This window comes from Convolutriloba macropyga, chromosome 2, assembly GCF_964194025.1.
Source record: "Convolutriloba macropyga chromosome 2, txConMacr16.3, whole genome shotgun sequence".
NCBI classification, from domain to species: Eukaryota; Metazoa; Xenacoelomorpha; order Acoela; family Convolutidae; genus Convolutriloba; species Convolutriloba macropyga.
In genome coordinates this window covers 76,383,659-76,399,066 of record NC_134469.1, presented here as the reverse complement: position 1 = coordinate 76,399,066, position 15,408 = coordinate 76,383,659, and the positions used below count along the sequence as shown (strand labels likewise).

The following is a 15,408-nucleotide window of genomic DNA, read 5'->3' as shown; positions in this document are numbered from 1 at the left end:
ATTTCAAGATGCAAAATTTCTTACCTTTGTTTTATTAATATGAACTTCATCTACTCTTAACTCTTCATCTACAGGCAACAAGATAGTTTAATAGTATTGTCTTGATGAAGCCTGGTGTCTTAAAGTTTGAAGGCAAATTAAAAATCCAAAGGTAAAAAAAAGAAAAAAAACAAGCGACCATAGTCAGACCAGTTGCACTTACACGATTGGCATCACTTGCTTTTTGGTTTAGCTATTTTATACTAACCGACGCCAAAATTCGCCGAGTAGGATCAGAGAAATTTGCCACTTAGCTTTTATAAATCAATAGAGAAACTTGACCCATTAATCAGAAAAGTGGTTTAAACACAAAAGATTCAACTTCTAACTGCTTTATCGCAAAATTACGACATTTAGTCATCCGACTGTGACAAAGACTTTTTTTGCGCAGTCAACAAGATAACGAATTGCTAGTCATTGAGCTGTATTACATTAATTGAAGGAAAAAGAGTAGATTACCGCTGAACGCTATAGATATGCAGGTGTCCGGAATATTAGCCGACGTGAAAATTAGCCGAAAAAAACCAAAGAAGTAAAATTAGACGAATTAATTGCATGAGATAATTGCGGTAAGCAAACATAAGTGGGACTCGCAATTATCTTACTCGCTTACACACGAAAATAACGCATTTGGCCATGCCTCGCGGTCCACGGCCATGCCTCAGCGGCTTATGGGACTTGATATGAAACTATCACAACCTAACCGTTCTCAAATACTATTGGTTAATATCTCCTTTTCGGCTAATATGCCATTCGGCTAATTTTTCTTTCGGCTAACATTCGCGGCACCAGATATGCACAACAACGGTACATAAAAATGCTGAGTCTGTTACTGGCGAGAGTATTGCCAGGAAACAGTGCGTAGAACAATGAGACATACGAAGTATATTCAATTTGGTGTATTAAAGAAAAAAATGAATTTGTCGTCCAGATCCACGAATTTTCCCACTTCGTGATGAACTGCCCGTACTTAACGTTCAGAGAGAAACAGTACTGAATCAGAACGATTTCAGAATAAATTCTGTATTGATTCTTGAACCTCTCTGAATCAGAGGAAAATTCAGAATTCCTTTCTGAATTAGCTCTGAACCAGAATGAAAATCAGAAACTTATCTCAACACTGCAGGCACACAAACAAAATTCCCTTCATCTACTTAACCTTACCAGTACTGAATTTGCCTTGGCGTTAGGAACAGGTGGAGAACTATGAAAATGATGACAACGAGAAAAAGAAAAGCGAATATGATTCGTGAAACAATTCAAAGATGGAAATTTAACCAAATTTGAATTTTTGGTTCAGTAGCTTTAACTACTACTTTTGATGTCTTCGGTAAGCTCTATTTGTTGAAAGTTTGTTCAAAATACCGTATTATTCAACGATTTGTTGCCATATTTTCAACATCAAGTTCGCTTTGTAACTGATGTAACTTATTTTGAACACGCAATTGCTCCAAGATCGCACTTTTTGTTAAATTTTTTACTTAAGCTATCTTTTTAACGGCAACACCGGTAAATTTTGATTTAATCGTTTACATTTGCACTCTGTTTGAACAGCTTTTCTTTTTTTCACCAGTTTATTAAAATTTCAATCTGTTCTGCGTAAATTTTGTACTTTAATGAATGTTCAAAATAATTTAAATCTGTTGATTTAAATTATTTTGAACATTCATTAAAGTACAAAATTTACGCAGAACAGATTGAAATTTTAATAAACTGGTGAATAAAAGAAAAGCTATTCAAACAGAGTGCAAACGTATACGATTAAATCAAAATTTACTGGTGTTGCCGTTAAAAAGATAGCTTAAGTAAAAAATTTTATAAACAGTGCTATCTTGGAGCAATTGCGTGTTCAAAATAAGTTACATCAGTTACAGAGCAAACTTGATGTTGAAAGTATGGCGACAAATTTTTGAATAATACTGTATTTTGAACAAACTTTCAACAAATAGAGCTTTCCGAAGACATCAAAAGTAGTAATAAAAGCTACTGAACCAAAAAATTCAAATTTCTGTTAATTTTTGATCTTTGAATTGTTTCACGAATCATATTCGCTTTTGTTATTTTCGTTGTCATCATTTTCATAGTTTTCCACCTGCTCCTAACGCCAAGGCCAATTCGGTACTGGTAAGGTTAAGTAGCTGAAGCGAATTTTGATTGTGTGCCTGCAGTGTTGAGATAAGTTTCTGATTTTCATTCTGATTAAGAGCTAATTCAGAAAAGAATTCTGAATTTTCCTCTGATTCAGAGAGGTTCAAGAATCAATACAGAATTTATTCTGAAATCGTTCTGATTCAGTACTGATTCTCTCTGAACGTTAAGTACGGGCAGTTCATCACGAAGTGGGAAAATTCGTGGATCTGGACGACAAATTCATTTTTTTTCTTTAATACACCAAATTGAATATACTTCGTATGTCTCATTGTTCTACGCACTGTTTCCTGGCAACACTCTCGCACCTAACCGACTCAGCATTTTTATGTACCGTTGTTGTGCATATCTGGTGCCGCGAATATTAGCCGAAAGGAAAGTTAGCCGAATGGCATATTAGCCGAAAAGGAGATATTAACCAATAGTATTTGAGAACGGTTAGGTTGTGATAGTTTCATATCAAGTCCCATAGGCCGCTGAGGCATGGCTGTGGCCCGCGAGGCATGGCGAAATGCGTTATTTTCATTTGTAAGCGAGTTAGACAATTGCGTGTCCTACTTATGTTTGCTTACAGCAATTATCTCATGCAATTAATTCGTCTAACTTTCGTTCTTTGGTATTTTTGCGGCTAATTTTCAGGTCGGCTAATATTCCGGACACCTGCATATCTATAGCTTTCAGCGGTGATCTACTCTTTTTCCTTCAATTAATGTAATACAGCTCAATGACTAGCAATTCGTTATCTTGTTGACTGCGCCATGTTATAATCAATGCATTGAGTATGTAAATTGTAGCACAATTACACTACTTTATTGTGAAAGTGGAGTAGCGTTGCGATTGTAGATGAAAAGGCTATGCCTGGCAAAATTTCTGTTCAAGGAAGCTGTTCTATACGAGATTTTTGGAGTTTGTTTTCTCGTTGAACAAATAAAGCTGACTAAAATTTCGTGAACATAAATCTAAATTCCGCTGTTCATTTTTTGCGTTATTTTCAGTCAAATATTTTAGAAATTTTTAATTTGTATATAACAACGCTAACAAGTGAACGCAAAAAAATCGTGATAATTGTTTCACCTTCAAAGATAAAAGAGGGATGCTAAACGGTTTGATCAAAGCTAGCCTAATCTTGCATGAATTTTTGAAATTTCGGCTGATTTTCAAAAAAGAGGCAAGTTAATATCAAGACCCAAATGTCACTTCAGGCGCGAACAATAGACCTAAGAACTGCATAAACAAAATTTGTAAACTCAAAACCTGGCTATTTTTACGTCCACTTCCCATGACCAAAGGCGTATTTTGCTGTCTAATTTGTAATTCAAATCAATTTTTATCCAAACTGCATCGATATTTTTTCAGGGATCTTAAATCTTTTGTTTGCACTGTTCTCAAGAACTTTTGTTTTTTTGCTATGTCAGCTGTCAGCTGTCAGCTATGTTTTTTTTCCTATATCAGCTGTCAGCTATCTTTTTTATCTTCTTTACACACATGTCCAAACTTCTATAAGACATTGCGAAACCAAAATGCAGTTGTAAATTTAGATTCATAAAAAAATTCAAAATCTTGTGTTTCTTCTACTCTTACAGTATATTTTTACGAAGTAAAAATATACTGTAAGATATAAAGTATCATTCACTGAAAAATATACGTAGTAAAAATATAGTTTTTTGAAGGTGTTTGTGGTCCTTTTTGTCCACTTGCAACTTCAATGACAGATGACAAGTCTCATATACTTTGTATCGAAAATCAATGTGATCTTTCTTTTCGGATTTAGTTTTTCACTTGTTGTATTGTCAAACCCAATAGTGAAATTATGAAAAAATGGCAACTATGAAACTGCTCAGTGTCAAAAAAGCGGATCATATCACATCAATATCTTATCAAATTCTAGTTTTTCATTCAGTGTCTTATTTTGGCGTATGTTGTTGACCCGCAGGCTTGTGTTTCGAACAGTCTGAGAGATCATTTTACCATTATCCATATATCATTTTTTACTTTCCGAAAAACTTTCCGGAACAACTATTCTCAAAGAATGGTGTGTTTTTATTTGTCACTTTGTTTCTCAATGCGTATTCTGAATTAAATGAATGTTGACTATCGAAGGCCTCTATTCAGTGGAAAATAGTCAATTCATTAGGTCATTTGTTTTTTTTTTTGGATGCTAGTTCAAGGAGTTGTCAAAACGTGTTTCACCAAATTAAATTTTTTTAGTGGGCGTTTTCTATTTTGTAGAATTTGTTCACAATTTTTCCAACTATTTGATGTCACTCTTCGTAAACACTTTAGTCACTTTAGCCTAATTTTGTTAATCTCAGTTCGTCAATTTTCTGTCGTCAAACTGAGTTTCAAAAACAACAAGGCAATTGCCAATCCAGTGGGTCATAAAAAAACTCGTTTAAAGTTTTTAGTTGATAGTTTTTTTTTTATTAAGTGACTATTTCAATATGTATTTTTACAGAATACTTATTAATTTTCGAACTTTGCCTGTTTTTGCAGGTTGTTATGAAGTCAAGTCACATAAATGCATTTGATAGCTCTCGTTGGCTCACTCGTAAATCATTTTCAATTTTGTTCATTTGTTCAATTCTATAGATAATATTCTTGAGAAGTTTGGATCAAATTGTTTTCTCTACAATTTAATAATGTTTTGAGTTGCAACAATTTTGTTGTTGTTGTCTTGTTAATGCGCCTAAATAATGACATTCCTTCTAGGGCTTCTAATGAGCAATCTTGATTACATGAGTGATCACCAATAAAAAAAGTAAATCGAATTATATCTTTCTTCGTAATTTGAAGAACTGTACACTCTTTGTTTTCAAAAATGTAGTTAGTTTTATTTTTCGCCCATTTTAGTAATCGTTTTTCGTTTTCATATTAATTTCAGTTATATCAAATCTTATCATTTTTTGTTGGAGCTTCTAATAAAATTTATTGGCGTTTAAAAGGAAGCAGTCTAAATGCTTTTCAAACGTTTAGTAAAACAATCATTTCTGTTTTTGACAACAAAAATGGTGAAAATAGTTTTTTTACAGATTCTTTTGTTTTTGTTCTTTGTAAATGTTTCTTGACTATTAAAGACTATCGTCCTTTTGATGAGGCTGATAGCGATGTCTTTAATTAGTCAAATTCTTTGATTTTCTTTTCAGGACCTGTCAAGCTATGTATTTTCGTTATCTCGTCTGGTCGATTTTTGTTCAGACCATGTGATAACGCAGATCGCCAAGAAGTCCAATACTGACTTAAACCGCTCGGCAGCTTAATGAGCCGATGAATTGTTTTGACCCAAATGTTTTGATCTCTTCCACTTTTGCCCATTTTAATGAACCAGTAAAATAACCATATTGCTATTAACATCACTGGTATGCATGTCTGTCAATCTATTGGAATTCACTGAGTTTTAAAATACTAGGTACAAAAAAATTTTGAATAATTTGAAAGCTGCCTTCGTCTATTTCATTTGTTACACAATCAAGCCAAAATTAGGATAAGCCGAGTCGGAACATTTTGTGCAAACTTAAATTACCGCGCCTCCTTATTTTCGGTTTTCTCATTCGGCTCTTTTTCCTAAAGTTTTTGCTTAAAACCGCTCATGACGACACCATCTTGAAAGCCATTTTCTTGGACTATTTTTTTGGGTAAGAATGGCGGAAGCTGTTTTCGCGGTCAAGGCACGGACGGGTTTCATCATGATTGATTTTGAACAAGCATTTTTGACTTGGGTTTTAGATATACAAATTTTTGCTGACGGAGTTACAAAAAGTGCATGATTGGAAGCCAATTTTCACACTGCTTGAGAAAAAAAATCATGAACAAAACTTCGTGAAATTCGCAAAGATTTTTTGATCAGTTTTTGAGCACTAAATTTATCTAACCGCGTAAAAACGCGCTTGAAAAGCAGTCATAAAGCAGTAAAAAATATACCTGTGAACAGAATTGTGAATGTTGGTAATGTCGATACCTTTCAGCACGTTTCTTTGTAGTAATGCTTACACGCAGCTTACTGCTAGCAGCATTTGTAATAGCAACATGGAAAATGGTTTTGGCAAATTAGGCGGTTTTCTTAGGCAGGAAATAAACAGTTTTTAACTGCAGTATTTTTAGGCCTGTGTGAAATTGTGTGAAATTTTGACGTTTTACTTGGCTTTAATATACTGCAACCGAGCAATCTCATATTTCGTTCATTCTGCGCACATACCAGCCTTCTTCTCTCAAACGCCAAACGTTAGATAATTTAATGATACATGTTTATTCAATCATAGCATTTTAACGGATTACTTTCAAACCTGCAAATGAAAATTTTGACAAGGGACTGTATAGATCTCAAATTTAAATTAACCCCGTCCGGGTCAATCCAAACATTTGCTAAAAGTGTGAAGTTCTGTACAAATCAATTCCGTGCGTTTCAACAAGGCGTGGTTTCAGATTGACGATACCTAAATTTTGTATCAAATAGACAAGAAGTATGACTATTTCATTAAAAAAATATCATTATGCGCTGATAATTTAGTCCTGGCGGGCTCGCTTAGCACGTGTGGCACCTTCTCTGCGATCAATGACCTGTTTTTTCCGGACTAAATCTTACTAGCAAGTGAGAGGCATGGCCATGGACAGCAGTTCAGAGCTGTGTGCGTATTTTTTTTTCTCGTTAGTTCTATTGATGAGGAACGCTTGTGCCTATATTATGGAAACAATGGTCAAAATTTTGAGGTATAGCGAGGGTTAATACTGAGAATTCAAGCAATTGTCGTTCATGAAACAACTGTGGTCCTGTTTATCGGCCCCCACTTCGATAAATGCAACCATGCTTAAGTCCAAAATTTATTGAAACTCACAAACAGTCATAGTAATTTTGTTAAATCAATTACAAACTGAGTGATGCTGGAAAATTCTTCACAAAAAACGGGTTTTTAGCAGAACGGACTCTATATAAAACGTTAGAATAAGTTCGAACGCTTTTAAAAATTTTAAATTTTTATTATTTTTTGGTTTTCAGTGTTACAATATGGTGTCCCGCTTTTTCACCCATATTTATTTAACCCCCTATCAATTAGCCCCGATTTATTCACCCCTGTATCTTTTAACCCTCTATATTTTAACCCCTCTAACATTTCACCCCGATTTTAATTTTTATAAAATAAAGAATAAAAAATTAGCAATATATTCATTTGGCCATGCCTCGCAGGCCACGGCCATGCCTCAGCGGCCCGTTGGACTTGATATGAAACTATCACAACCGAACGTGGGATTATTTTATCCACTTAATTATGACAAAACATGCCTTTAATGTCGACTGCTAATTGGCGGGATGAAATGACAGAGGGCTGAAATGATAGAGGGTTAAATGATAGAGGGGTGAATAAATCGTGGTTAAATGATAGTGGGTTAAATGAATAGGGGTGAAACGAAGTAGAACCTTACAATATAAATCGAACGTACTTACTTAAACGAGCGTTGCAATGTTATTTAACCACAGCTAGATGACATAGTAGAAACAGTTTAGAGCAAAACTTGTATTTTTTTTTTGTTCGTTTCCATTCCCTTTGGTGGGCGTTAAACTGCGAAATTATTGTTGTTTGGGAATTTGAATAGGCTTTACTCAGCTTATCTCCCTTGTGGAATTTCTAATTTAAATAGTTGAACTTACATGACAATGAAGCTTCGATATTGTGTGCTTAAATAGTTTACAGAATTTGGGAGCTAATATTGAGCATACTGATTATGTAATCAAAAGGAACGAACTTGAGCGATGTAAGTTGGAGCGAATTGATTAATTGTTAGCTAAGTAAACAAAAGAGAGACTAGCTTTGCAAAATGATCAAGTTGTCAAAAATAGTCAGAAGGAAACTCAGAGGTTATTAAACGAAAGGAACAAAGTATGATTACAGCAGAAAAAAAGAATGAAAAACTTGGGAGAAGCAATGATATTTAATTATGATTTCCCCCTAACACCAAAAATGCACCATCCAAAAGCCATTTTGGTATAAAAAAGTGAGTATTTTTTCCCTATAAGTAGCTACAATTTTGGGGTTACCGATTAGTGTTCTCATGAAAGATATAATGGGTAGGTTAACTAGAAGAAAACTGCTTTAAGAAGAAAGAAAAACAAAAGGTATGCTTTGAAGTCTTTGTCGGCCAAATTTATTGAATTTTTCCAAGAAAAAGGATGTTTGTTTGCCCCTAACAATTACCCATAGCAAAGAGAAATAAAAATTAGAGAAAGAGAGATAAAAATGTGTAACTACTTTTCTGAGCAAAAAATAAAGCGTACTGTATGGTAAAAAATTACACTTACCAATTGTTTTTATTTTGCGAATGGTAGCAAAAAAGAATTTTGATAATCAAAAAAGATTATTTCATTGTGTAAATGGGCAAGATTTTCGTTTCGTTTTAGAATAACTAGACGGGTTTGGTATCAGAAAGCAATTAAATAGATCAGAAGGTTGGTTGAAAGGAAATGACTGAAGAATTGAAACTAAAAAAAGGAAATTGAATCTAACTTTGATTGTTTGTTTATATAGTTATAGTTTTGGCTGGAACATCGTTAGTTAATCAAAAAGAATGTCGAGTGGAGTAACATTTTGAAATGAATGTCTGATTAAGAGGCGCATGTAGAACAAATCTCAGTAAATAATTCAAATCATTGTTGGTGTTCTGATTTTCAAATTGTCATACAGTTGAGTAAATCAGGTAAAATTTGGGAAATTTACAGAACCTAATTGAAACCAGTGCTAGGTAAAAGAAACATTGATATAGATGCAGTAACTATACAGTGGAAGGAATCAGTATTGTCAAGAAAAAGCAGCAAATAAAGTAATGGAGGTTCAAATGGACAAAATGTTTCAAAAGAGAATTTTTAGTGGAAATAAAGAGGTATGAAGTGAGTTCCATGTTAGAGATAGGACTAATTATTGCTGCAAAATATTCTTGAGAATAGATTGATAAGTCCAGAAGAGAACAAGAGCTGTTTGAAGGCAATTCTGATAGAGAGAAACTCAAAAGCTAGAAAATCAAGCGTCCATAATATCACCACTCCCCCTAAAGTCCTGAAAATCCTACTTCCTCAAGCCTTATAGACCTCAAATTTTAACTGGTGACTCTTTGGACAATTGCATACACAATGAGGAGAACAAGAGTTTATTTCTGGTACCTTGAACCGTTCATTTTGGCTTTAAAACAAACAAAAATTAGAGGCGATAACTGATCTTCTTGTGCTTCTATGAAAGAAACAACTCTCTTACCAGAATCAAATAATCTACCAAAAACCACATTAAAACGTGAAGAATGGTAATTAGTTATTGTTCAGTGTCATAGTATTTACCGAGTGAATATTCTACAAGGATAAAGGCAGAAAGATCTTAGTTTTCCCTGATTTTTTCGTCTTTGTGATTATAAGATATAGTTAAAAGTTGGTGAAAACAAACAATGCTACATTGCTAGATCCACAGGGGGAGAAAACGTAATCATGTGCTAATTCAGAGAAGCATCAGCAACATGGAAAAGTATAAAAACAGAATGTGTGCACTTGTATAGGAACTGTTGAATATTGAAACACAAGCTTCGCGAAATTCCGGTCATATTGAGCAATTTTTACCTAAGATAAATTGCACTTTGTGATTGAACTTCTACGCCCATGATTGCACTTATACATTAGGTCAAAATTTTCTAAAAGGAACGACACGTTACCTTTCATTGATTAAAAAATTGATAAGGTTGAGCACCCTTAAGCACAAGAAAAACTATCGGACGAGAGAGAACGAGTGTGATAGAGAGACTTAAGAGGCTGAAGGACAGCGGTTCGTCAGTCAACTTTGAGAGATAGCTCGTGGAGCAGTTGGTTCTCAGAGTGAAAAAATTGTAGTTGTTTACTGAGTTTTTTGCGAAAGACCAAAGTTTCGCAGTTGCAGTGAGTGAAACTGCAAAGTTATTCAAAGTTGTTGATTGCAAAGATCACAGTTTTCTGGCCAGTAATATACCTACTGGGAGGCAGAACTTATTCTATTTAGTTGGATTAGGAAGTATGGCGAGGGATTTGTGGATACTTGTGGAGATATTGATTGAATTGGTTTGATTTAGCGCGGACCATTCATTATTTTTGATAGAAAAATTCCGTTTGATTGATGAATTTTCCCAATTATCTGTTTCTGTCTATAACCTTAATTGTTGCTGGTATTACATATTTTGACTATTCATTCAAGTATCCAGATGAAAGTTTTCAAGCAGCCGAGAGAGTAACATTTTTTGGAGACAACACAGTACACGCCCTACAATAAGAGGAACTACCAAATAAGTTTTTCGGAATTTTGATAATTTTTTTGGCTCTAGTCAGTCCCCCAACTAGAAGCCTTCTAACAAAAAAAAATACAAAATTCTATGTCTATTTCAACCGAACATTATCGGCTTTAAGGCGGTTCCTCGTTGATCAAATCTGGTCACTTATAAATTACTGGTAAATGATAATTTTTGCCATGTTTTGAGAAATACTCTGATTTTGACTCTAATCCGAAGTTTCAGTAAAATTCAACCAAATTTGTTGAACTTCTCCCTTCTTCATCGAAAAATAACACCAATGACTTGAAAAGTGTAGTTGAAATAATCAGCTATTTATTTTGAAACCATCGAAAAATATGAGCGAGATGATTGCAAAAATAAATATGATTCCATGCGTCAAAAACAATGATGAATGGATTCATCCAGCAAGTTTCAATTAAACTCAATTTAATATTTCCATCTGAAGTTGAAAGTTTGAATTTATGAAATTGAATCAAAATTTTTATACAGAAAATATTTGAAATGTTAATTTTGTGTATTGTATATGGTGAAAGGAAAAACTTTGTTTTATTTTTGCAACAGAAAGAGAGAGAAGGAGAGAGAAAAACCTGAATTATTTGTGAATTCCAAGCAAAATTCGTTCAAATTGTTGCTCTGAATTAATAGAAAAGAGAAATACTAATTCGTCCTTTAGCAAAAAAAAATTCCTGAGAGAAAAATATAGCATTTAAAGTTGTCAAGTTCTATATAAAGCGGAAATCCCATAATAAAAACGATGGCGGTCAGTCTTTTGTTTCCGCGCTATAAATTAGCACTCCATTACCTCTGGGGAAGAAATTCTGCATCATGGATATTTGGCGGGGAAAAGGTTTTAGGAGAAAGACCAGTGATTTGTGATAGTTTGTCAGAAAATTGTCCGATTTCTTATGTCTTATGTAGCGCTACGTAAGCTAATGTTTTTTTAACTTTGTGGAATAATTTGTTGAATAAAAATGTTGTTGAATACGCAGCTCGTTACCTAAAAACCTTCGTGACGATCTTGAAGCAGAGGTTGATTCACTAAAAGAGAGAAGAAACCCGGTTTTTGAACCTCACTTCATCTGTTTACTGATTTTTCTGGTCGCACGATTTTTTCTGGTTACCATTCAAATTTCGGCTACTTCTGTTAAGATGAGAGTACAGAGCTTATTCACCTTTTTTATTGTCTTGATATCTATTGCCATACCTAGTACAACTTTTTGCATAAGTTTTGATTTGAAAAAATGGTTTGAAAATTCTAAAAAATTTTTCAACTGTGATATTATATCAGCCATATTTTTGCGTTGGAAAGACGTGAGCTTCAATAGTTTCAGTTGTTGGGAAAAATAGTTGAGGGACAAAAAAGGTAACACCCTTTTTGATTGCACAATGGGGTACGATTAATTATTCACGTGGATACATCGGATTCAAGCATGCGATTCTTGTAAGTTGTCTAATTTGAATAACCTGGGATAGTATCTCTTCGCAACTCATTTTTAATTGTAAAGCACCCAAAATTTAATTCAAAAATTCTGCTGTTTTCAAAAAATCCTGCTCTAAATTAAAACCAGATTTGTTTGGTAATGTCTCCGGGCAAGTTACAAATCTGCTCTAACCCGTTTTAGATTGATTAATTAACAAAGTTTTCACTGTTTAAGAGATTAAGAAATTTTGTTGTCTTACTTTTTTTGCTTTTTTGTTGTTGTTGTTGAACCTAGAACGTTAATTTGTGTTCAGTAAAGGCTACAACTTCTGCCAATCTTTTAAATTTGGAATTTACGAAAAAAAATATTTGTTTTAGTTTGTTTTTGTACAGATTAGCTGGTTTTTTATTCCATTGAAGTTTTTGTTGCTTGAATGCTTATGCAATCTTTTGGTCTTCAGTTGAGAAAAGAAAAAAACAATTAAAGCTCACATAAAATACTGAGAATGTCAGTTTAGCGCCAATATTTTTATCCGGAAGTGTATTTTTTAGAGGAGGATATTGTTTTCTTCCTTGTATTTCTAAGGCTATCATATGAAACCAGTAATGAGCTTAAAGGGTAGACTGAGGGGTATGTAGTAAGCAAATAAATCTTAGATTTCTGGACCCATGACTTATCAGCCTACATTTTTGGCTGTTGTTTTCCCGATTCTAATTGGAACAAGCGAGCAGAGCAATTTCATCTAAAAGCTAAAAAATGAAGTTGGTTTGGGGTTATCGAGGATCCACTGATTACTAGATAGTGTGTATGGTTGTGAACAAATTTTTTGGTTTGTGAGATTGTGTAATTGTTTTGTGAGATTTGTGGTCTATCTTTTTTGCGGAGAGCTATTCCCTGATTGGTTGATTCTCTCCGTTTGCACTTTTTAGAAGAATCCTCAAATTGGTGTTTTAAACTAGACGACAAAGATAGATTTCAAAAACGCAGGTGGAAAGTTCTAAAACGACATTTTTTAGTTGAAGTTTTTCTCCCCTGTGATTTTGTGGCCATTTCTGGAGGGGTTTTGTCTGTACTGAATTATTTAAAAGAATATGCTAAATTCTAAAAGTTCCAAGGGAAATCGAGGGCTGTCATATAGACAGTAAAACAGAAAAAGGTAAATAATAGCAAATATGAAAAAGATAAACACGATAAATGAATCGAATGAGGACTACAGATAAATGACAAAATTTTATAAAAACTTACAGTTAAATGACAAAGTTTCATAACAACTTTTCACACAGTGTAAGATCAGTAACAACATTTAGCAGAAAACCTAAAAAAAGAGATGAATACCTGCCTGACTTTGTAGCCCGGCAAAAACGCATGAAAACGACACTCCATCAGCATTCTGCTTTTACCAATCCCCAGAACGTTCAAGGCAACATGAAAAAAGATTTGTCTTGTTTTTGCTTCAGAATTTTTTAGTGCAAGTGTTCAACCTGACATTAATAGTTTCATAACATGGTATACCTCTGTTTGAACACTCTCTTTTGTCAGGTTGAACACTCTCTTTTGAAATTAGTTCTCTAGAACTAATTTCATAAGAGAGCATCTAGTGTTTCTGGATGTTATAAGTCTGTACACAAAGGTCCTCAAGAAAGAGGCTGTCCAAATTGCTCGAGAAAAACCTGTATTCCAATATAGCAGGAGATTGCGTAATCATTATTGGAGACCCCTATAAAATTATCCCTGACGAATCTTCACTTCAAACGTGACACCTCTTAGTAAACTCAAGTGGACATCCTGGCCTTGGATGCGTCGTTACCTGTAATGCTCTCATTTCTACGAATGATTCGTTTTGCATTACCATTATTAAACTCAAAACGCGTCAATATGATGCTTCGCCTGTCAGTACTCAAAAGCATCTCAAGTAGGCAAATACGCTGCACCAAAACATACAATTACTTTAGGGAGAACCGACGATGATCGAAAATTGCGTATTCTATTTCTGAAAAATGATTCTGTTATTAAAACTAGTAGCGTCATTTTTTTTTAATTTTTCCGATTTTTTTTACAATTTTTTGGCCTTTTGGCGAGCCAAACGCCAAAAAATACACATATCGAGAAAAAATTTTTTGTTGACCTCATCTCACCTGGTGGGCCTCATCATCGAAAAAAAAATTTGAAAAATTTTGGAAAAAGTTTAAAATTTTGGAAGTATTAAAATTGTGTGAAATGCATTTTGCACCGGTTTTCAGATTCAAAAGATAAATTTTTGTGGAGCTCGCCTTACCTGATGAACTTCGTCATCGAACAAAAAACTTGACCCTTTTGTGGGAAAACTGAAGGATTTAGGAGTAGTCTCAACGCTCTTCTTATTGTTTCCTCAGTATATAAAATTATAAAACATATCACAAAACTTAGTCTTTAATCACGGCTCACTATTTAGTTGAAAAAACGTGTGTTTGTTGCATTCCTCATGTCTGTTGCCTAATTTAATTGTATACTATGACTAACTACTATAATCACTGCCGAAAGTAAGTTTACACGAGTAATTGTCGTTCTCGATTGTGATTCGACGACCGATCGTCCGACAGTGTCGATTTTTTTCTGAATAAGTTTACATGTTCAACTATCTGTATTGGGTGGTGTCGTTGTTATAGTTTAACACAGTACTTGCATAGCAAAAGAGCAAACACATAAAAAATTGTATGAGTGTCAGTTGGAGTTCAATTTGTAAGCAAATGATGTCAGTGGTTAACGATTGTTAGTTCTTCGATTTTTCACACAATATTACCTACACAGAAAAACGTCATGTCATTGCTTGTGTGAAAACTTTAGACTCTACTCGAACATATATAAAGGTAAAACCTTTCAAAAAAGATAACCTCCGTGATACAATCCAAATGAATAAAAATAATTGCAATAATGAAAACAGTGATTCCGAGTTAAACCAGAAAATTACACTACCTTTAGCTTGAACAATTTACTCAAAGCTACCTTAAACTCTGTGAAAAAATAAAAAGTGGACAATCAGAGCAATCTATGAAAAAAAGAAAGAATGAGACAACGGGAAGAAACCGACGTTATCACGTTGCTTTCTTGTTGGATACAAATAGAAATAAAGCAACTCAGGTTGTTGATCGAACAAAAAAGAAAGCGAAGAAAAATTCTGAGAGCGACACACAGTTTTAATAATGGTTTACTCTATGTTTGAACGAACACCTGAGTTCTTTCGACAGTTTCAAAAAAAAATTCACTATTTTATCTGCAGCCCTGAGCCATTATTTGGTAATGAAGAAATCAACAACAGTTTTGCTTACAGTTTGAATAAGAACAACAAATTTTTTAGAATATAAGAACAACATTGTCATATTATTGCATTTTTTGATCAAGTAACAGAGACTTTCAAAAAAAAATTCTTCAAAGCCCTATTCTTTTCCTTGCCTATACACATGCTGTTTTTAGTGAATTCGGATATCTGAATGTTGATAATGATAGTGTAGAAATTAACTTTTTATTTGAATAATGA

At 33.9% G+C, this 15,408-nt stretch overlaps 1 protein-coding gene across 3 annotated transcripts in view; it reads right to left on the bottom strand.

Annotated features, from left to right (window-relative positions):
* The window catches only part of LOC142335469 (uncharacterized), a 37,440-nt gene extending 31,173 nt beyond the window's left edge, over nucleotides 1-6,267 (bottom strand). For 2 of the 3 annotated variants that reach the window (XM_075383982.1, XM_075383983.1), the window contains exon 1: nucleotides 6,106-6,267. The gene's annotated coding sequence lies outside the window, so the exon portion shown is untranslated. The remainder of the gene's footprint in view (nucleotides 1-6,105) is intronic. The other variant, XM_075383984.1, reaches the window with a different exon arrangement.
* Nucleotides 6,268-15,408: the final 9,141 nt, after the last annotated feature.